This window comes from Chiloscyllium plagiosum, chromosome 7 (genome assembly GCF_004010195.1).
Source record: "Chiloscyllium plagiosum isolate BGI_BamShark_2017 chromosome 7, ASM401019v2, whole genome shotgun sequence".
NCBI classification, from domain to species: domain Eukaryota; kingdom Metazoa; phylum Chordata; class Chondrichthyes; order Orectolobiformes; family Hemiscylliidae; genus Chiloscyllium; species Chiloscyllium plagiosum.
In genome coordinates this window covers 39,885,373-39,907,287 of record NC_057716.1, presented here as the reverse complement: position 1 = coordinate 39,907,287, position 21,915 = coordinate 39,885,373, and the positions used below count along the sequence as shown (strand labels likewise).

Genomic DNA, 21,915 nt, shown 5'->3' with positions numbered 1-21,915 from the left:
TAAAAGGCATTTGGATGGGTATATGAATAGGAAGGGTTTGGAGGGATATGGGCCAGATGCTGGCAGGTGAGACTAGATTGGGTTGAGATATATGGTTGGCATGGACGAGTTGAACCGAAGGGTCTGTGTCCGTGCTGTACATCTCTAAGACTCTATGACTCTATAACGCTATATTCCTTTTGTTTGGAAAGAATGGGTTACTGCTTATGAATGCAAGTCACTTCTAGCAAAATTAAATGAGCCATGTTCCAAGCTTAATTGATTACCTTAATTGATTAACTTCAGCAGCATGTCTCTCTTCTCTACAAAATTCAAGTTCTGTACAAATCAAGTTACTGAATGTACAGTATCAGAGAAGCTGGTGTTGTTTTCCTTTTAGAAGAGACAGTTAAGAGGAATTTTGTTCGAGGCATTTAAAATAATGAAAAGCTAAGATAGGATACATAAAGTTGAAACTGTTTCCATCAGATGAAGGATCGACAACCAAATGGCACAGATTTAGTGTGTTTGGCCAAGAACAAAAGGTAACATAAGGAAAAGCTATTTTATGTTGCGGGAGCATGCAATACTTTGTGGGGCCAATACAAATTGAATATGTATCTAAAGGAGTAAAAAATTGCAAGAACATAGGGAAAGAATAGCAGAAAGTGGGATTGACTAGTTTTTCCTTTGTAAACATTGGAAGAATGCTCCTGATTATGGCAGGAGTCCTGAACTAGGGGTTTCAGTCGAAGGATGGTGGGGGGAGTGGGGGGGCAGTGTGGTGTTGAGCCATTTAATACTGAGATTATCAGAAATTTCTTCATCCAGAGAATATTGAGCCTATTGAACTCTCTGCCACATGAGTTTTCAAGAAGGAGATGGATATGTCTCTTAGGGCTCAAGGTATTAAAGGGTGTGGGGTGAAAGTGGGATCAGGGTGCTGTGTAGGATGATCTCTTATGATCGTTTTGAATGGTGGAGCAGATTCAAATGTTTATTCCTGTTTCCTTTTCTATGTTTCTATGAAACAGCTGGCTCTTGCTCAATAAGTCAAATGGCCTTCTACTGTGCTACACTATTCAATAATTATACAGTATATTGTAAAATTGTATCTACGAAGTAAGAAAACTGTACAAATTCACTGTGCCTATATGCAGCTGTAGTAAATAATGAATGCTTTAACCAATGTACGTCACTGCTTGTTGTCATAATAAACATAGAAATAAGATTTCTATGTTAGTTCCATTACAAACCTGACTCAAAATACAAATGTCTGTAGTCACTGTTACTACACAGGAATATAAGAACAGGTGTAGTGAAAAGAAAAGAATTACTAACAGCTTAATAAAGGTGGGAAGGTGAAAAAAATATCAACCTGATTCTTCTAAGCCTTGAAGACATAATGAGTTGATCAATGAAAGTGGTGATGGTTCCTGCTATGATTCAAACAATTCCATTCATAGCTTCAGAAATTGCTGGTGAATGCAAAGCAAATAAATAATTGTGTTGTTGGCTAATCGAATACAGTTTTTAGATTCAAAGCTCCATACTGAGATGTTCATATACCATGACAGACATAGACTGGATTATTTGACTATGAGCAGCAGGTCTGGGAAACTGCCCAGAATTGTGGTCCTGAAACATTATTGAGTCAGTGGGCTGGTTTGAAATATATGTGAAAAACAGGATAGAGGTATAATTGGTCCTAATGATAAACAATGAGATGAGAGTAAAGGAAATCTATTGAGGAAGATTTAGTTATCTTTCAGTCAGCTTATTATTGATATATTGCAAAAATGAAACCAATCAGGTAAGTTATACAGATGCACACATTACTCATTAAAAGGAGTGGAAAGCATGAACTTAAAGCATAACTTGGTTAGTAATCTTTGCATGAGAATACGTTTGGTGTCATGAAACATTTGGATGTCTTTTGCAATTTTTTAGCTCTCACAAAACTGTAATTATTGAAAGAAAATATCACTTTCAAGATACAGTCGAAGACTGTGGTTGGACAAGCAGCTTGAAATATTCATCCTCTCATGAGCTGTATTGCACCTCATATATTAGAGATGTATAAATATTTAATTAACAAATAAATGAATTGGAAAATTGGAAATGAAGACATTATTTTAAGAATTTCGCGAATCTACATCTAGGTTTTATACAAATGCTTGAAAACACATTGGGACAAATCTTTGTCTCCGCTGCCTAAGCATATAAAGCATTGCCTATCTGAGACAGGCAAAGTGGGCAGGAAGAGCTCACGCATTTAACAGAAGCTGGCCACTTTCCTTTCCATTCATTCAATTGGATGGAAGAATATGTTACAGATTATGGTGAACATAAAATGATTTTTCTTTCCATGTGCCATTTAGTCAATATTGTATCAATGGTACAGATTAACATCTTATTTCAAAATGTCTGAGTTACTTGCACATTTAAAGTCACTGAATTAACAACAGATTAAATGACTCATGCAAATTAAGTGAATATCATCTCATGGCATACAAAAACTAAAAACTAATTGTTATATTCCCTCCAGTTAGAAAATTAGGCAGTTAAAGTATTGATTTAATAATTACAACAATAAAGCAGAAAGGTCAGAAGCAAGTAATAAGAGACAAGCTTCAAATTGACTTTTATAGTCAATAAAAGTAAGAACATGCATTTTCAATAACATCTGACTGCAGTTGTAAAATCAGTAAAAAGGATTGGATTTATTTATCACCATTATGTGGAACATTGTTCCAAGGTACTTGAAGGAATTGTCACCAGACCTTGAAGGGTTCAGAAATAGAGAAGGGAGTATTTGGAGGGCTGAGTTAGAATCTTTGTCAAAGTTGTGGGCTTTAAGCCAATCCTTAAATGAAGAGCAGTGTAGGAATTTAAGGATAGAACACAAGGTGTGGAACTTAGATGGCTGATGCCCAATGATGGGCAAAGAAAGGTCAGATGTACAGAAGATCAGATTCAGAATAACAGATTGGGTAGAGATGTAGAGCTGCTGAAGGAAATGTAAAGAGGCTAAAGAAATGAAACTAATTAAACACAAGAAAGAGCAATTGAATTTACAGGATTTTGGAAAATGGGAGGCAATGTTGGTTAACAAGAACTAGGTTGATATGACAACAAGACTTGCACAAGAACAGGGTTAGGATGGCAGAGGTTTGGCTGAATTAAGTTTACAAAGAGTGAAGTATGGGAGACAGCCTGAAAAACATTGGAATGGCTTAGACTGGAGGGGACTTCAGTAGCAAATGGGTTGCAAATGCAACACAGCTAGCTAGACAGTGTTGCCAGGTGGAAGCGGGCAAATTTTGTGATGGTGAATATATGCCACTGATAGCCCAATTTGAGGTTTAATAGGATGCTGTTATAAAGAAATGAAATATAAATATTAATGTTTGAAAAGATTTTGTGGACCCATATGTATAGAACTTCTATGGCACACCTTTGCTAAGCAACAGACACAAGGTACAACAGCAATAATGTTGCACCTTCAGGGAGCAGGGAGTCTGAATGGAGTCAGAAAGCCTGTAAACATTCACAGAGGGGCCACACAGCCCAGTATTCAGATGGAATTAAACTGGTGCATTTTGAACCCCATCTACCAGAATTTGACCTGCCTGAAGAGCAACTTCCTATTGCTCACTTGTTTTTTGCAACTCCTCTCAGCATTATGTGTGACCTGAAATTCCATTGATAGTCACCATTACCACTTGGGGAGAGTTGCTGAAGAAAGTTTTCTTGAAAGTTACCTGTTTGAAGCAAAGGGAATCCATATAAATACAGCTGTTCCAATTAGATACCCCGTGCCAAAATCTTTGTATGCTGAATAGTTTCGGTATCGGAACACCATTTGAGACGATCCATAATTTATTCTTTTTTTCATAAATTAATATATTACTTGGTTAAAGTTAACACTCTGAAGAATTTACTTTTTCTCCTCAGATGCTTGTGTGGGTGTGCACACTTGTGTTTGTGTTTTCTTTTGTATAATTCAAACCATTTGACAATAAATTTTGCTTCTGAGTTTGAGTGAGTTTCTTTTTTGTAAATACACCAGTTATTTGTGGTTGATTAAAGAAACCTGGCTGACTTGTTCTTAAATGTTGACCTTGGCAATCTGAGACCTATATAAATTGGCCACAATACCACTCTGCTTAACTTTAAAATTTGTTGCAACCAACAGCGGAGTGATACTAGAAAAAGAATCAGTGCTGCTCTCCAATAATAGACATAACACACATTTGGAGGCTATCCGACATTGAAACCTAAGACAAAGACACTTAATTGGAATTGGGCAATACAGTATTAAGAAAGGAAAAATAAAAGAAAACACTATTGCATATTTCTTGCACATTGAAGTAAAGATGCTATGAATTGAAATGTCTAGCTGTGAGTTTATTTCAGCAGAGTGGGATCAATTCTAATACTTTGAAGGCATTGTATGTTTGTAAACTGAAATGTGTGAACTGAAATGTGTGACTAGGCAATTGAATTACTTGGAAACACTAGTTTTCGGAGCGCTGGTGGTCGTGGAGTATAAAGAGAAGTTTAAATGTGAAAACAGTCAAAGTTGCACTGACAAGAGTTCAGTAAGAACATATCAGAATTGGAATTTAAAGAGAAAAGTAAGAGAGGGAAAGTGAAGATAGAAGGAGAAGTAGAGTGAGAAAAAAGGCAAAAACATTTCAGAGAAATAAAAGGGAACATAACAGAGAAAAGTAGCAGGTGAATTAGAGGAGAGACAGGAGAGAGAAAAGGAGTGAGAAAAGGGATTTCATTTGAAAAGGCTGGAATAAACAGGGAGGACTTATTTGAAACATATACAGAGAATTCTGGAGAAGCTTAGCCTTGGCCTCAGCATCTGCAATCCTCGCTTTCTCCTAGAAGCTTAGCCAGTCTGTCATCATCAATGGAGAGAGAAACAGAGTTCACACTTCAAGTCTAGTATGACTTTTCTTCAGAATTGAGGTTATTGGCATCAATTGTTGGCTTATTAACATTGGCTTATTGATTAAGATGGTTTTCAGCCTGCCAAAGGATGCTTGGCACTTCCCTGGCTGTGCTCTCTTTGTTTCCTTCTTAAATATGTCTATCAATGGAGTAGCGATAATGCTGTGGTGCAGTACAAGTGTGCAGTAGGAATTACACATCCCAATGTGTTATTCTGGACCCAGAAAGTTTACACTCCACAGATGCTGCCTGACCTGCTGAGCTTTTCTAGCAACTTCTGTTTTTGTTTCTGATTTACAACATCCTCAGTTCTTTCAGTTTTTACACCATGATTTCCTGATTGGAGGCAGGGGTACTCCATCAAAGCCAGCTTTTTCTGTTTTTGGCAGTACCAGTTTCTGAGCCATTACATGTCCAAGATAGATTACTTGTGCTGTTGCAAACTCACTCTTGGCAACTAGGAGAAAGTGAGTACTGCAGATGCTGGAGATCAGAGTCAAGAGTGTAGTGCTGGAAAGGCACAGCAGGTCAGGCAGCATCCGAGGAGCAGGAGAATCGATGTTCCGGGCATAAGCCCTTTATCAGGAGGGCCCTTCCTAATGAAGGGCTCATGCCCAAAACGTCAATCCTCCTACTCCTCAGATGCTGCCTGACCTGCTGTGCCTTTCCAGCACCACACTCTCGGCAACATTTACTACTGAATCAATAAACCATAGTCTTTCAAAAAGAGCTTTCAGTTGTCCCTCCGAGTGTCACTATATACCAGGACAGATCAACTTTACTACATCGTTAGGAATATTGGCTCTTGGCTTATTAGCCTCTATCATTTTGAGATGACACACAACTCTGTTTCCTTTTCCTCCAATTGGCATCTTGTTCAGAAGGTTGCAGGTGTCCCAAGGTTGCTATTCTTCCAGCTCGCACTGACCTGCGCTGGAGCACTACTGTGATCCTGAGACAAAGATGTTGGCCACAGAAGAGGATGGTGTGTTGAAGTGGCAGACAACTGGAAGCTCAGCGTCATTTTCTGTGATGTTCTGCAAAGTGGTCACTCAGTCTACCCTTTGTTTCTCTGGTGTGGAGGAGATCACAATGTGAGCAGCATGTACAGTAGACTAGAGTAAGTGGAGTGCAAGTAAATTGCTGCTTCATCTGGAAGGTGTCCTTGGGGTTTTGGATGGTGAGGAGAGAGGAAGTAAACGGGCAGGAGTTGCACCTTCTGCGGTTGCAGGGCAAGGTGCCGTGGTGCTGTGGGGACGTGAAGGAGAAGTGAACCAGGGTGTCTGGGAGGGAACAGTTCTTGCAGAAGACTGACAAGGGAGGGGAAGGTTCATAAACATACTGGGCCAGGCTTCCCCATCCCACATTGAAACAAAGCAGAACAGAAGAAGCCAGATGATGAAAACATGGCGCTAGCGTTCAACTTGTTGGTCTGCTGTCTGTTCTTAATTCTGATGACTTTCACAAGGATGGGGAGAGACGGAGGTGAGTGTAAAATTGAAGACATCCATCTTGTTAATTTGGCAATTAATTCCACAGCGCTCAACTCTGGCTTTCCAATATTTTCCTTGGAGCTGCCAACTGTTCGAAGATCCCTGTAGCTAATCAACCACAATCCCGTTTGAAGAGGGACAGCAAGGTGCTCATGTGCTAAAAGATTTCCTTGGCGCAAAACGAAGTGAAAGTTTCAGCAAAGAAGAACAGGACATTGCTAAAAATTTGCTAACGGACACTTTTCTGTACTATCTGGGACATAGCTTTCCACGCCCTGCTCAGCTGGAACATGGAGATCCCACAATTTTAACCAACATGCAGACACAATGGCTCCTGATTTATAGGAAGCAAGGAGAAAGTGAGGACTGCAGCTGCTGGAGATCAGAGTCAAGAAGTGTGATGCTGGAAGTGTGGTCCTGATGAAGAGCTTATGCTCGAAAGGCCAACTCCCCTGCTGTTCAAATGCTGCATGACTGGCTGTGCTTTTCCAGCACCACAATTGTTGGGTCCTGATTCATACCAGAGCATGGCCCATTTGCCTGGTGTCCACTTCCTGACTCTCCTCTGGCCTCTAACTAGGTGGTAGACTTGACCCTGGAGTAAAATAAATCGTATTTCATGGTCTGGATTTTCACTTCCTGGTCAGGAAGACAGTCTCCTGATATTTCCTGGTTCCGCAAACCCCACCGGGTGAAAGTGGCCAAAAGGTGGATTTTAGTTCGGGAGTGGTGGGAATTGAGCCTGGTGACCCTGGAACAAGAGTGGATGTGCTGGGTGTGGGGACAGGCTGGGCCTGCCGCCTGCCTCAGAGCACCAGAGCTGCATCAAAACTCCAGAAAGTTTTGCTTCATCTGGGTCAGGGAGAAAGATATCTGAAAGAGAAGGGATCCTTTTGGATTTAACCTTGTTGTGACCAACCGTGGGTAGAGGAATAACCAGTTCATCCCTCCTGTCTGGGACTGAAACAAATTTGACCCAGGATCTGGATAGAAGATTGTCCAAACACATCCACAAAATCAGAACTTTTCCTATCAGGTTTAACTGGAGCACTTTGTGTTTCAGACCTGCAGGTCAACAACGTCACACAGGAGCAAAGGTACTGCTGATTACTTTGGCCAGCTGCCTGCATAAAATGTCCACAAATGTACAAAAAGCAAACTTCCTTCACAAAATTGACAGATACTGTGTTTGGGATGGGAATTCTAGTGTGATGGCCACATCCACCATTTTCACTGAGGAATTCAATTGTGGTTAAAATCCAGGTCCAAGAATCAAACCCACCTCCTGATTTGAAACTTTGATCTCCTTTCTTCTTCCAGTAAGACTATGATATATTTCATATTGATATATAGACCCTGGTTAATCTTCATCTAAAAGGGTTCACTTCTTCAGCTCTAACAGGCCCTCATTACAGCACAGAGATGTAAGTCTAGATTATGAACTCAAGTCATTGAGAACAGTTAAAACACAATCTTCTGACTGAAAGGAGACGCATTACAAGGCAGCCATGTTAACACTTTAAAAGCTAGAAGCTGAAAAGTGACTGCATTGAAATTAAAGCATTCAGATTCTATTTTTCTTACTGAGGAAAGATTCGTTAACTCAGAGAAATTAGCCACCCTAGATGAAAGCTTTAGCAAAGATCCAAAGTTCCTTCACTTCATTTGAAACAATATGTTTTTAAACTTCGAAGGGATCTATTTAGATTGTCTCATTAAGTATCCAACACCTGACATCTGAACTATGTGTCTGTGTGGACAGAGTCAGGGAGATTTCCTTTTCATTTGGGCTCCAGAGAAAACTGTTACTTGATAATCAGTTAGGTATGACACACAAGAAAATGAACATTGGTCGAACAGGCTGCTGATTCTCAACTGCCAGCACTTGCATCCTCACCAAAGTAAATATTACTCCACTCCTTATTTATTCTTCAAAATATTGTCAGCAACACATCATCTGCTGGACTCCAAACACTTGAGTTCTGACTCGCTTTGATCGCTTGACCCCAAATGATGTTTCAGTGTTGCATAGATATTAAGTTCTCAAAAGCAGTCCTATCACAGGGATTAGACAAAAGCCAGTTGCTTGCAGCATACAGACAGACAACCCTATCTCTTCTGTTGGGTTGTACATACAGCCATAAGTGCAAAGCTTATATTCTCCAGGATCAAGAACTCAGAATATGTAATACCTAACCCAATGAAATATTTTGTACATTACTGAAAGGGAAGAGAAGGGAATACAGATAATGAAAGTTCCATTATGTTTTAAAAAGAGAAAGCATAATAAGACAAAAGGTAATTGAAGCACAATTTCGAACATTTCAGATTGGTTCAGTGGTGAGCACTGCTGCCTCACAGCGCCAGGGACCCAGATTTGATTCCAGCCTCAGGCGACTGTGTGGAGTTTGCACATTCTCCCTGTGTCTGTGGGTTTCTGCTGGGTGCTTTGGTTTCCTCCCACAGTGTAAAGATGTACACGTTAAGTGGATTGGCCATGCTAAATTGTCCATAGTGTCCAGGGATGGGTGGGTTAGATATGTTAGCCATGGGAAATGCAGGGCTACAGGGATACGGTAGGGAGATGGGTTAGGATGGGATGCTGTTAGGAGGGTCTGTATGTTCTCATTGGGTCAAATGGCCTTTTCCACACTGTAGGGATTCTATGTTCAATTTCTCTGATAGATTTTTACAATTTAATTATACAAAGAATTATAAGTCATAGGTGGAAATCAATTCAAGAATTCTACTTGTTATTCATATTTTTCCTCAGTAAGCAGATACTTTATATATTATGTTTAATCAATCTGTTCAGGTTTCTTATGTCATATATCTGGGATAGGTAGGATTTGAAACTAGACCTCCTGACATTACAGTAGGGGCAAGAGCCAGAAAATTTTCAATTTAACCTGTTACGATGCATTTCCAGGGAAGGTAGGACTTGAACCCTGATTTTATAATCCTGAGGCAGTGACACTACCACTGTGCCACAGATCCCCTATCAATCCATCTGTAGATTTTTAAAAAATCAACCTGTTCAGAGATGTTATTACACACCTCTGGAGCAAATGGAACTTGAACCCAGGATTCTTGACCCAGAAGTAGGGACACTATAGAAGCCCTCAAATACTTTGTAAACCTGAATTCATTGTTCAGTCATAAAACAATTACTATATATTAATGATACAAATCATTTTAGCATTTGCCAAGCACAAGGTCAGCTCAACATATTTGTTTCATACAAGCCCAAGGCTGATATATGCAAGCTCCTCTAGCACTGGTAAATTTTTGAGGCTTTCCTACCTACTCCCTCTTTCTCCGTCCTCTATGCAGCCTGTAGAACATAAAAAAAGAATAACTGTGTTTCCTGGGAACTGGAAGAATACTGGCTGAAATTGGTGTAGACATTTAGAGCATTTTCTTCTTGACTACCTTTGAAATTCCATATCAAACTTACTATGAATTCGAGTCGCAGTTAGGTTGGACACACTTCAGCTTACAGAGTTTGAACTGCTTTTTCAGTATAAACATGAGTTAAGAAACCAAAACACCAGTGGACACTGCATTTGAATTTCTCTGTTTTAGGTCTTTATCTTTGTCAGTGCATTCTTCAGTTGCAGTTCACTGATCCATGTGCGCCTGATCATTTTATTAAACTGATGATTAAACCTTTCTAAAAATGAAAACTGTCACTTTATCAGCGCAGCACGTTCTCACAGATTTTTACTGTCATTGAGCATTATATTCATTTAAAATTATAGAAGCCAACGTAAACAGGCCGTTCATGTTTTATATCTACATCTATTTATTTATCCTATCAATTTCACAGCTGCGATACACCACAGATGTCATAAACTTTAGTCCAATGGGAGTGAAAGTGGGTCTCAGGATGTTACTTGTCATAAACAAAATAACATGTACACTATTTCTTTTTTCCAACCACAGACCCTTTATGCTGAGTGCCAGGAATAATGCCATTCCCATGCTTGGTGACCACTTGATTGCCTTCAAAAGTCAATTACAGCAGTTTGTGGACAGTTAAATTAAGGTATCCTGACAGATGGGAAAAAATTCTTTTACAATGAGAAATCTTGGCTCCTTTTTGAAAACAAAATTCTGACTTCTGCTGCTATTTTTTAAACAGGAAAGCATTATATTTTGAACTATTAAAAAATAACTCCACAATGGTATTTCAGTGAAAATAAAACTCTGGTCACTTTATGAAGCTATGAAAATCTATTTCCTTCCAGTGTTTCAGTTGTCCATCTAATACACAGAATGGTTATTTTGCAAACATAATCTTAAAATTAACATTTGACAAACATCAGCAAAAATGACAGTTCTACTAGAGGTTTAACTGACTAATGATTAAAAACAGAGACGTTGCATTGAACTCCGATGCAATGTTCTGTAACTAAGTGTTTTTATATCACCACACACAGCAAGCACATGTACAATGCTCTACAAAAAGTTTGCAGGGTACTTTTAAAAATGTGATCAAAGTACAAAACGTTCACTTAATCAACAGCAAAATGGAAGGATCTTAAAAACCATAAAGTGGTTTCATTACTGGTTTATTACATTATTTGTCAGGACATTGACAGCTTACAAAATTAACTATTACACAACTACAACAAAACACTTCCACAATTTCTTTGCAACAATTCTTAACAGAAAGAGAAAAAAAACTTTAGCAACAAAATGCAAAATACTAGAAACTTACCTAAATATGGGTTTTTGTAGATGCTTTTTCTTGATGGTAACACATTCATCCATTTAAAGGAGAAAATTATACTCCTCGTAGGAAGTTTCTTCTGAAACAGCCCGCAAGAGTCTGGAGAGTTATTCTCAACTAATCCACTGTGGAGAGCAGAGAGATTGGTCTTTTGTGCTGGGGAAGCCTCCCTCTCTGACAACTGAGCAATAAGGCCATAGAGGCCACTTCACACAGGCACGTCTATGTACTACCAAATAACGCACACTCTACAAAGCAGAGGGAGGCATGTTATGACAAGGGAAGAGTCTTATATATGCAAAGTGCAAGAAAGATCTGATATTTTGCCAACTGTCATCCAGGTATAAAATGTAACAGATTATTGTAACCATACAAACATTCCATGTTTGTCTCAGCTAAACTGCAGAACAGAAAATAATCCTCACCCACCCCCAGTTGTAAAAAGAACAAAAGACAGTAAAGCTTACAAAACTTGGTCTGGATAACTTCTCTTTCTTAAATAACACTTAATGGGTGTTTTAATATTTCCCTGGGGGTGTCTGGAAGGAAGTTTATCTTGTAAAAAGCAAGTACTGTACGCAGACTGACGAAGATGAAAAATTTTGTGCTGTAGTCTGGCTGGCATCCCAACAAGAACTAGTTTTGGAAATGCATTTATTTTATAATCTGGCTTCTATTCATCACAGATGATGTGTAGATGTAACAGTCCAGAATAATTTGGCCAATGAAAATCCATGAGACAAATAATGTGAAATACAATAAATGAAATATTCCAGATATGCTAAGGTGCTTGATTTATTTTATTATGTTTCATTCAGTGAACAAGTCGAAAATAGAAAAATATTTTGTTAACTACGAAACATGTTGGAGAAACATACTGAATTTAATCAAAAACAACTTGCAGTTGTTTAACATCTCAATGTAGTAAAATGTACAAACCGCTGTGTGGGAGAAATATCAGACTAAATTTGACACTAAGCCACATTAGGTGGCATTTGAACTAAAAGGTTGCTCAAAAGAGACAGGTTTTAAGGAACACTTTAAAAGAGAAAAAGGGAGTTAAGAGGTGGTGAAATTCAGTGAGGAATTTCAGAACTTAAAACCTATCTAGTTCAGGGTGTAACCATCAATAATGAAGGTTATGAAATTTATATTTATATACAATTTCCGCTGTAGGAGTACTAAAATTACTAACAACCAGCTCCATACCCTTGCAGTCACTCTAAATTCTATTTAGCAGTTAACACAAGTGCGTATGTAGATGTGAGGAATTCAAGAGGTCACCATCACTATATTGGTGTTCTAAAAACTTGTAACTTAACTTTGAAAAATACTAACTGCACTTATAGGTAGGCCTATGATGACACACATTATACTAAGGTGAAATTTTGGGACCAGCAATGCAAATACATAACTTCTAAAGGTTTCTGAACTACTTTATGAAAATTATTTAGTATCAGACTACTGTATGCCAAGCTAAATAGAAAGAAGTTTTTCATATTTCTTATCCGTAATTTACAGTTACTAAAGCTGGGTTATTCACCAGCTGTGGAACCTCAATCGAATTTCAAATGCTTATATTTGAAAGGAATTAATTTTTAAATGTATTTTCCATACTTTAGCAAGCTGCCAATCAAATATATCAAGGAATATTTTCTGAAGTACAATTTTCTCTTGAAGTATTGCATTTTAAATAGATTGCAATTACACAGGATCAGGAAAGGTTTAGAATTCAGTGATACCCAAATAGGTTTGCACAGAAACCTGGAAGGGGGAAAGAAATATCTTCTAAATCGGATGCAATTTTGACATAGTTTACACCAGAAATTGCTCACTCTCCTTCTGCTTCAATTATGTTGGCATCACGAACTAATATCCATATTCCACTAACATTTATATGGGTATAGCTAAACCAGACATGTCCAGCTGATTTGGTAGCTCTGAAAATGGAGGCTGTACTAAAGCGAAAGTTTCACTATAATAGATGCACATTGAAGTTCATAATATTCATTTTACTCAAATTTAGAGACACCTCACCTGGCAAGCAGGTCACATCCTGTCTAGAATCAACAACCATTGCACTGGTTGCCATTTGCGCATTAACATCTTATCAGGTTCTCACGTTGTTCAACCTGGGGAGCTTCAGACAGTCTGGGAAATTTCTGACCTGGCTGTTAAAATCAGAATCCATGTTAAATCTTCAGTCAACTGCATTTTTATATTTTTCAATCTCTGACCCATTTGAACTCTGAGAGCTGCCCACATTGTTGAAAATGTGCAGCACTAATATGGGGAAGAAGTCTGGCTGAGTTTTCCCAGCCTGTAAATGACGTGGGCCAAGGTGAGTCAGTTGGGAAAATATGGTCGAGAGTGTGGTGCTGGAGAAGCGCAGCAGATCAGGCAGCATCCGAGGAGCAGGAGAATCGACGTTTTGAGCGTAAACCCTTAATCAGGAATGAGTTGGGAAAATATGGCAAGATCAGAAAAATGTGATTCTCGACATCAAACAAAATGGTGAAAAAAATGAATACAATGAACTTCAATATGAATATAGCACAGTGAGACTTGTGGTACAGTCTCTCAACTTTTTTTCACAACACTGCAGAAATTGACAGCGCTGTGAAATTAACAGGAGCAAGTGCTATAAATGTTGAATGAAGACAGCTGTTTCCTTGCCGATAGGAAAGGCTTTTGCTCACAAGGACTTGTTCCAAGAGTCACCTTTCCTTGTTTTGAAGGTGATTTCCAAGACCCTGGGTGATATTTCTGCTCCCCTTGCCATGTTTTACATCAGCAACAACATCAGTGGCAATAACAAAACTTGCCCTTTTTTAAAAAATAGCTACTTGTTCCTCAAGGGGCTGGATGGGTTGAACTTAAAGCTCTAGCTTTAAAGAAACAATAATAATAGACATGATTAACAGTCAGACTTTCCCATAATATTGCTGCCTAATATTTAAAGTTTCCTGACACAAAACCTCCTGTCTAGTGGACCAAGTGGACACACATTGCTAGCGGCAGTTATGATTTTGCAATCTTGAATTTCTTTGCCTCCAACTCATTTCTGCTGGTGATCAATGCAGAATTTCATAATCTACTGCACAAAAATGCATTAACTAGGGGATCAACACTACGGTTGTCTTGACCGAATTACATCCACTTAGTCGCCAATAGCACAGATCCTTCAATTTTGTTGCAATGGTTCAAGGCCCACAAATCAGTTGTTAATGGAAAGAGATTTTACTTCAATAATGAGCAAGGGAAGGAGAAAGGGGAAGACCAAGGTGAGAAGTGGAGCAGGATGAATCTGACGTGGCCAGAGTTTCTGCAATTGCCTAACTGTCAGTTATAGTAGACTCATACAAGCACGATTCAGTCAATCTGAGGCTCCACCACTATAAGTTTCATCACTATTATACAATGCCTTTGAATATAAAGCACATTCATAGAATCAGGGACATTTCCATTTCACTGACATCCACTGCTCATCTTCTATTCCCATCATAATGTTTAGCTCAAAGTTTGAAAGGCAAAAGACAACAATAGAGACAAGTGATTGGACAACAGAGACTTAAAAAGAATTCCCACTTCCATGTGCCTGTTTCCATCTTTGTGGGAATCACCTCTGTTTTAGCAAAGAACTAAGGAGCACTTGGCTGCACATCAGTGAGGTATTGAACAGCCAAATTGAGGCTTTCCTCAATCTTGTTTGAAGTAGCAAACTGAGTTTACAGATCAAACAAGGACATCTTCACCAAGATTCAACCTGTGGACCATCAAACAAATGCTAGTGTGCCTCCATGGAGGCAACAGCATAAGCTTCAGGAAAAACTTCCCTAACATCAACAGCGATAAGAGTGGACGCATTGTCCAAATGGCTGAAAAACATCTCCTCTGTCAGCAGCTATTTACTCTATTCTCAACTAGCTCGTGGTCTGTGGAGGATAAAGAAAATGCTTCAGAGACATTCTAAAGCTGTGCTTGAAGGGCAGCATCAATGATATTCATGATGGAGTTTGTTGAAAATCATTCAAACTGGCAATACTTTGCCATTCGGGTTCCAATACACACTGCGTTAATAATTAGGCAAAATGGCACCACAGTAGGAGAGAAAAGGAAGCAAATTCTCCATTTTGGAGCCCATCACCCACAAGATGTCTTGCACCATGTATTTAAAGACCTATGAGTTGAGAATAGGACTGTTAGCCATTTGAAGACTCAAGGCAGAAACTCAGGACTGGACGTGATCCAAAATTTAAAGACAGCAGTCACTCCCAAGGAGGAAGGCCTGAATCTCTCTGTCTTCAAGGTCCCTGTACTCCAACAGTTTGGGCATCTGTAGCTCCCAGCTGCAGTCAGGGTGGTTATTATTGAAAGATCACTTTCGGTTCTCTCTTTCTCTCTGGAATTCTGTGCTCTCTTCTCCTGCAATGAGGACTGCTGAGTGTAAGAAATAGATTCTGTGGAGGGGAAGGATTGACAATATTGTGAAGAGTTTCTCTCAGGAATGACAGTAAGCTGAATGTGAATGTCAGTGGAGGCTGTTCAGAGAGCTTCAAGAAAGAATAATGTCTGGAGCAGCAAGTTGTGTTAGTCTAAGGAGTGGAACCCAGGTGGTGAAGTCAAGAGGGGCAATTAAAGGTGGTATGTCTTTTACCTTTCCTTCCCGCATGAGCTTTTTGAATCGATTTCAGCACTATGCTCCATGAGTGAGGGACCTCATTCCTCTAGCTCACAAATTCTCACTTGCTTTGTTTCTGCAACTGATCATGTGCACACTGGAATAAATGAATATTTCTCTTCAGGTCTCTATGCCCTACAGCATGACTGCTAGGGATGTCACAGAAAACTGGGTTAACAGGGGTGGCACCACAAGATACCTCTGTAGCAACTGCTATCTGTGTTTGGACACCTAAATCTTGCGTCCATTCTGACCCCTCCTTGCGACCTTTTAAATAATATAGCTTTAACGATGAGGTGCCCACTCTTATTGGTCAGAGAATCCAGAAGCAAATATATCAATGATCTGCCAGAGTTACAAAGCCACAATAAAACCTCTTGCAGTAACTTAACTGCTTCCCTCACTATAGTTGGCTTTCCTCACTATGACCTGTTCTGTCTCTTTCTGTCTGTATCATTCCTTTGTTTAAGAAGGGCAACAGGGGTACTCTGGGAAACAAAGGGCAGTGAACCAAACATCAGTGGTGGGGAAGTTATTGGAAAAAAAATTCTTAGCGATAAGATTTAGTTACATTTAGAAATAAATTGTATTTATTAGCAATAGGCTTTGTGAGGGGAACGTTGTGTCACACAAGCAAGTTTTTTGAGAAAGTGACAAGATGATTGATGAAGGCGGGGTGGTGGAGTTTGCCTGAATGGCAGGCTGATACAAAGGTAAAGTCACATAGGATCCGCAGTGAGCTGGTAAGGTAGTTACAAAATTGGCTGAGTAATAGAAGACAGAAAGTAATGGTGGAAGGTTGTTTTTCTGCCTGGAGATCTGTGAATATTGGTATTCGACAGGGTTCAGCACTGGGACTCCTATTGTTTGTAATATATGTAAATGATTTGAAGGACAATATAGGCAGGCAGATTAGTATGTTTGTGGACAATACAAAGATTTGGGAGAGTTGTGGATAATGAGGAAGAAATGCCAGATGATACAGCAGGATACAGATAGGCTAGAAGCTTGGGCATAGAAATGGCAGATGGAATTTAATCAGTACAAATGTGAGGTGATGCATTTTGGGAGATCTAATGCAGGACAGACATATACAGTAAATGGCAGAACCCTAAGTAGCATTTACATACGAAGGGATTTAGATGTACAGGTCCACAGCACTCTGAAAGTGGCAACCCAAGACAATAAGTTGTTCAAAAAGACATAAAGCATCCTTGCCTTCATCGATCAGGGCACAGAGTATAAAAATTGGCAAGTCATGTTACAGTTCTATAGAACTTCAGTTAGAATATTGTGTACAGTTCTGGTTGCCACACTACCAGAAGGATGTGGAGACTATTGTGAGGACACAGAAACAGTTTACCAGAAATGTTGCCTGGTTTGGAGGATGTTAGCTATGAGGAGAGATTGGACAAAGTTGGTTTATTTTCACTTGAACATCGCAGGCTGAGGGGCGAAGTTTATAAAAGGCACGGATGAAAAGGACAGTCGGAATCTTTCTCCGAAGGTTGAAATGTCAATTACTAGGAGACATAAGTTTAAGCTAAACAGGATTAAGTTTAAAGGAGATGTAAGAGATAGGCTTTTTACATAGAGGGTGGTAAGTGCCTGGAATGTGCTGCCAGAGGAGTTGCTGAAGGCAGATGCAATAGCAACATTTAAGAGGCATCTTCACACGTGGATGAAAAGGCAGGGAAAGGGGGGATACAGATAGCATGTAGGCAAAAGGCTCTTTAGTTTTGAAAGGCATAATATGTCCTGCAGTCTTGGTGGGATGAAGGACCTATCCTGTGCTGTACTGTTCTTTGTTCTTATAATTCTGTCCCTTGTAACTTTGGTAAAAGTTGCAGTTATTTCTGTAGTGACTGTAAAGAGTCAGCCAAGTGGACCTCATAGAATATGAGTTCCCTGATTGGAGCTGCTAATTGGGTTCAAACAGGGAGCTCTGGCTGAACAAATAAAACCGGAGTGTCAGACATCCAGTTCACTCTGAGAGCAGGCTGTGAGGGAGCTGCAGCAGTGTCAAGAACTCTTCACGTGTAAATAAAGGGTGACTTGGTCACAGGATACCAGCCACTGTGGAATTATTTCAACTGCCAAATGATTGACCTAAATCAGCAATTGTCCCGTAGTGGCCCTACTAATTTGGAATAAAAAGGAAAGTATATATGTGCAATCTGCGAATTGCATAGAACTCTCAGACTATATATTAATTATAACCTTTCATTGAGAAATAAACATAGTGTACAAACTGAACTGCCTGATACTTCAACTTGTGTATAAAGGTGAATCATAATTTTGTTGTAAGCTATCGATGTGAAGTAAACAAGAATTTTTGGTGATCACAACTAAGTGGCAGGCATGTTTGTTTTTCATGCTTCATTACCACAACAAAGAGTGGAAAAACTTACAATTTAACTTTAATGACTTCAGTCTTATTTCACCATGAAGCAGGGTAAAGCATACATTATGAAAAAACAAGGAATAGGAAAACTACAGCATTTCCAGGAACTGGTTGTAAACATGCATTTAAAGTTTGATGTACTGTATCTATATAAAATAAACATGCAGGAAAGGTCATTCAAAACCAAGTAGCTTAAAATGGTGCAGCTTTTTTTTAAACAAGATGTTGAACTTCCAACATTAGAAACAAATGCCCAGCGTTTCTATTTGTGTGTAATTTGTTTTGCTTGCAGCTTGAGTGTACACAGTCATCTGTCACAGAAACTAAACTGCCCAATCAAGAACATCTGTTTAAAACCTGGAATAATTCTGCTATTTTGACCAGCTGTCCCATTTGAGGTGCATTTTATGTTTAGAGCAATTTGCTGCAATTATTATAAATTGCAACTCAACTTAATAATTTACAGTGTTTCAACATTTTAGGAGGAAGAATATGTTCCCTTTTATCTTCAAAAAAGAGCAGCAGAATAAAAATCTTTTAAATTGGAGATTCATTTTTGTATAAATCCATTAAGGGCTGGTTGACCTCTGCCATGGACACGAGTTTTGTATTGGATGGCTTGCCTCACTGAAGGAGGAACTTCAGATGAGTATACAGTGAGGAATTTTAACTCCTGGTTTGTCTGCTAACAGAGACTTACTGCTTGTGAGATGTCCTGAAAGGCCTGGCCCATTCTCAACTTAACCTTGAAAATACATGAATCACATAGTCAAAGGCAGCTCACTGGCAGTTTAAGAGGCCTATTATTATTTCAGGCACTTTGTGAAACCAGGTTCTTGAATAGCACTAATCCATCTGATTGAAATTATGTCAGAGTTCTTACAATGATCCCCAAATTTTCAATAAAAATTGAAAGAACTACAAATGCAGTAAATCAGAAACAAAACAAAAATTGCTGGAAAATCTCAGCAGGTCTGACAGTATCTGTGGAGAGAAATCAGAGTTAACGTTTCAGGTCCAGTGACCCTTTCTCAGAACTTGGATTTTTTCATATGATGTGTATCAATCGGGTGAGCTACTTTGTCACATCAGCAAACTGTGGTGTTAAAACAATACTGCAAAAAACACTGCCTAATGTCGCCTTCAATACTACAATGACGATGACTGTTAGTACGCCTGCCATCTCCATTGTGTGGATGGGAAAATCTATGGAAGTGGGCTTTGCATCTTCCAGCTGTGGCTCTTGTGTCAGATTCTGGGCAACTTTCTGCTTTGGAACAAAGGTGATCAGGAGCAGGGCTTTTGAGTGTATAAGGAAACTCCTTGCAGTTTGCAATCATATCTTGTGAGCTAAATTGGCATTTATTAGTTCAGGAGAAAGCTGGGACTGCTTCATCAGCTCAGTCAACTCTTCCCACTAGCGTATGCATGTATGTGCTGATAGCAAATAGTTTGCCCTGTTCCAAAGTCTCAAAGGCAGCATTGCAGAAGCAAAGGAATCTAACAGTGCTTCTTCCACACATAGCTTTGTCTGCAGTCTGAGTGCACGCTTTCTTCATATGTGGTATGTGCCTTTAAATTACATCATGCAATTGTGATTTTTGGGATTCCTCCAACAGGTATACTACAATGAACTCTGCGTAAAACTTGTCCAATAATAATGAGGTTCTAGTCAGACATTCACAATGCTGACTGGTATCAGATGAATTGCAAAGACCTTTATGTTAATTTTAGGTCATAAAGTACAACAGTAAAGAAGCAATTATCAATTTATGCAAATGAAAGAAATGAAAGGGAATGTTACCTTGATTAGGAAATTCTGAAACAAGACTTGTGATCCTGGGACTATTTCCATTAGAATAAACAGGCTAAAACTCATTGCAACTTTGAAAATGATGAAGGGATTTAATACATGTGAAATGTAAATATTTCCTCTGGTTTGGGAGATCGTGATAAAGGGGTCATTATTTTAAAATTATGGAGAGTTAGGAAGGAGTTTAAAAGAAATCTAAAAGGTGGAGATCCTTTGTCGTGTGGACTGCTATCAGCCAGCAACATTATTTCTTGTAAGTTAAAAATGGATAAATGTTTGAAGCATAAGAAGATACAAAAGCAATGGAGAGACATTGGGAAAGTAGGATGAATATTCAGCTGCCTATCACTCAGCCAATTACCTAACTGATCAGTGAGTCATATCCTCCAATCTTTACAAAGTCAACAAAAGAGAAATTGACTGTTCAACACTACTAATTGACACCAGTGCTTGATACAAGCTTCTCTCCATCTTACTTCATCCCACCCTGTTAACTTTCAATTCTATTTTATTTTTCCTTCATCTGTATATCTAACTTGCCAGTGAATGCACCAGCACTATACACGTCCATGTGACTGCGCATTCCATAATCTTACCATTCTGTACAATACAGATTCGCTATAAGGCTTAGCAAAACACTATCAACATATCATTATTCTGAATGATACCTGTAAAACACAATGAACAACTATGTAACTCTTTAGGGTGAAAGGTGTTCATCCTCACATATATTTTTAACATAGATTTTTTCTAGAAGTGTGGAATGTTTTTGGAATAGTTTTATTTGTACCTTAAGTCCCAATGGCTAGAATCTGCTTTCCTACATATTTGAAATGTGAGATTGTTATTCATTTACCATATGTCTGTGTGCATATTTTCAAACATTACAAATGATTCAACAGAACATCTGCAATCATTTAGAAAATAATACTATTATGTAAAAGTTTTGAATTATGTTTATGTGATTGTTATATAAATTTGAGCCTAATAATCAAAGCAAAAAATTAAAATGACAATTGTATTTTCTTCCCTTTGAAATGCTTTGCACCAGAAGTTTATAAAAAGTAAACATAAACGGATTTCAGTAAGGTGTTCAACAAGGTTCCCCATGCGAGACTGATTAGCAAGGTTAGACCTCACGGAATACAGGGAGGTCTAGCCATTTGGATACAAAACTGGCTCAAACGTAGCAGACAGAGGGTGGTGGTGGAGGGTTGTTTTTCAGACTGGGGGCCTGTAACCAGTGTACCATAAGGATCAGTGCTGGGTCCACTACTTTTTGTCATTTACATAAATGATTTGGATGTGAGCATAAGAGGTACAGTTAGCAAGTTTGCAGATGACACCAAAATTGGAGGTGTAGTGGACAGCGAAGAAGGTTACCTCAGATTACAACAGGACCTTGACCAGATGGGCCAATGGGCTGAGAAGTGGCAGGTGATGTTTAATTCAGATAAATGCGAGGTGCTGCATTTTTGGAAAGCAAATTTTAACAGGACTTATACACTTAATGGTAAGGTCCTAGAGAGTGTTGTTGAACAAAGAGACCTTGGAGTGCAGGTTCATAGCTCCTTGAAAGTAGAGTCACAGGTAGATAGGACAGTGAAGAAGGTGTTTGGTGTGCTTTGTTTTATTGGTCAGCATATTGAGTACAGGAGTTGGGAGGTCATGTTGCGGCTGTATAGGACATTGGTTAGGCCACTGTTGAAATATTGCTTGCAATTCTGGTCTCCTTCCTATCGGAAAGATGTTGTGAAACTTGAAAGGGTTCAGAAAAGATTTACAAGGATGTCGCCAGGGTTGGAGGATTTGAGCTATAGGGAGAAGCTAAACAGGCTGGAACTG

The 21,915-nt window shown here is 39.0% G+C and overlaps 1 protein-coding gene across 1 annotated transcript in view; it reads right to left on the bottom strand.

Moving 5' to 3' along the window:
• pde1a (phosphodiesterase 1A, calmodulin-dependent) overlaps positions 1-21,915 on the bottom strand; it is a 520,230-nt gene that overhangs the window by 255,160 nt on the left and 243,155 nt on the right. The window lies entirely within an intron of this gene.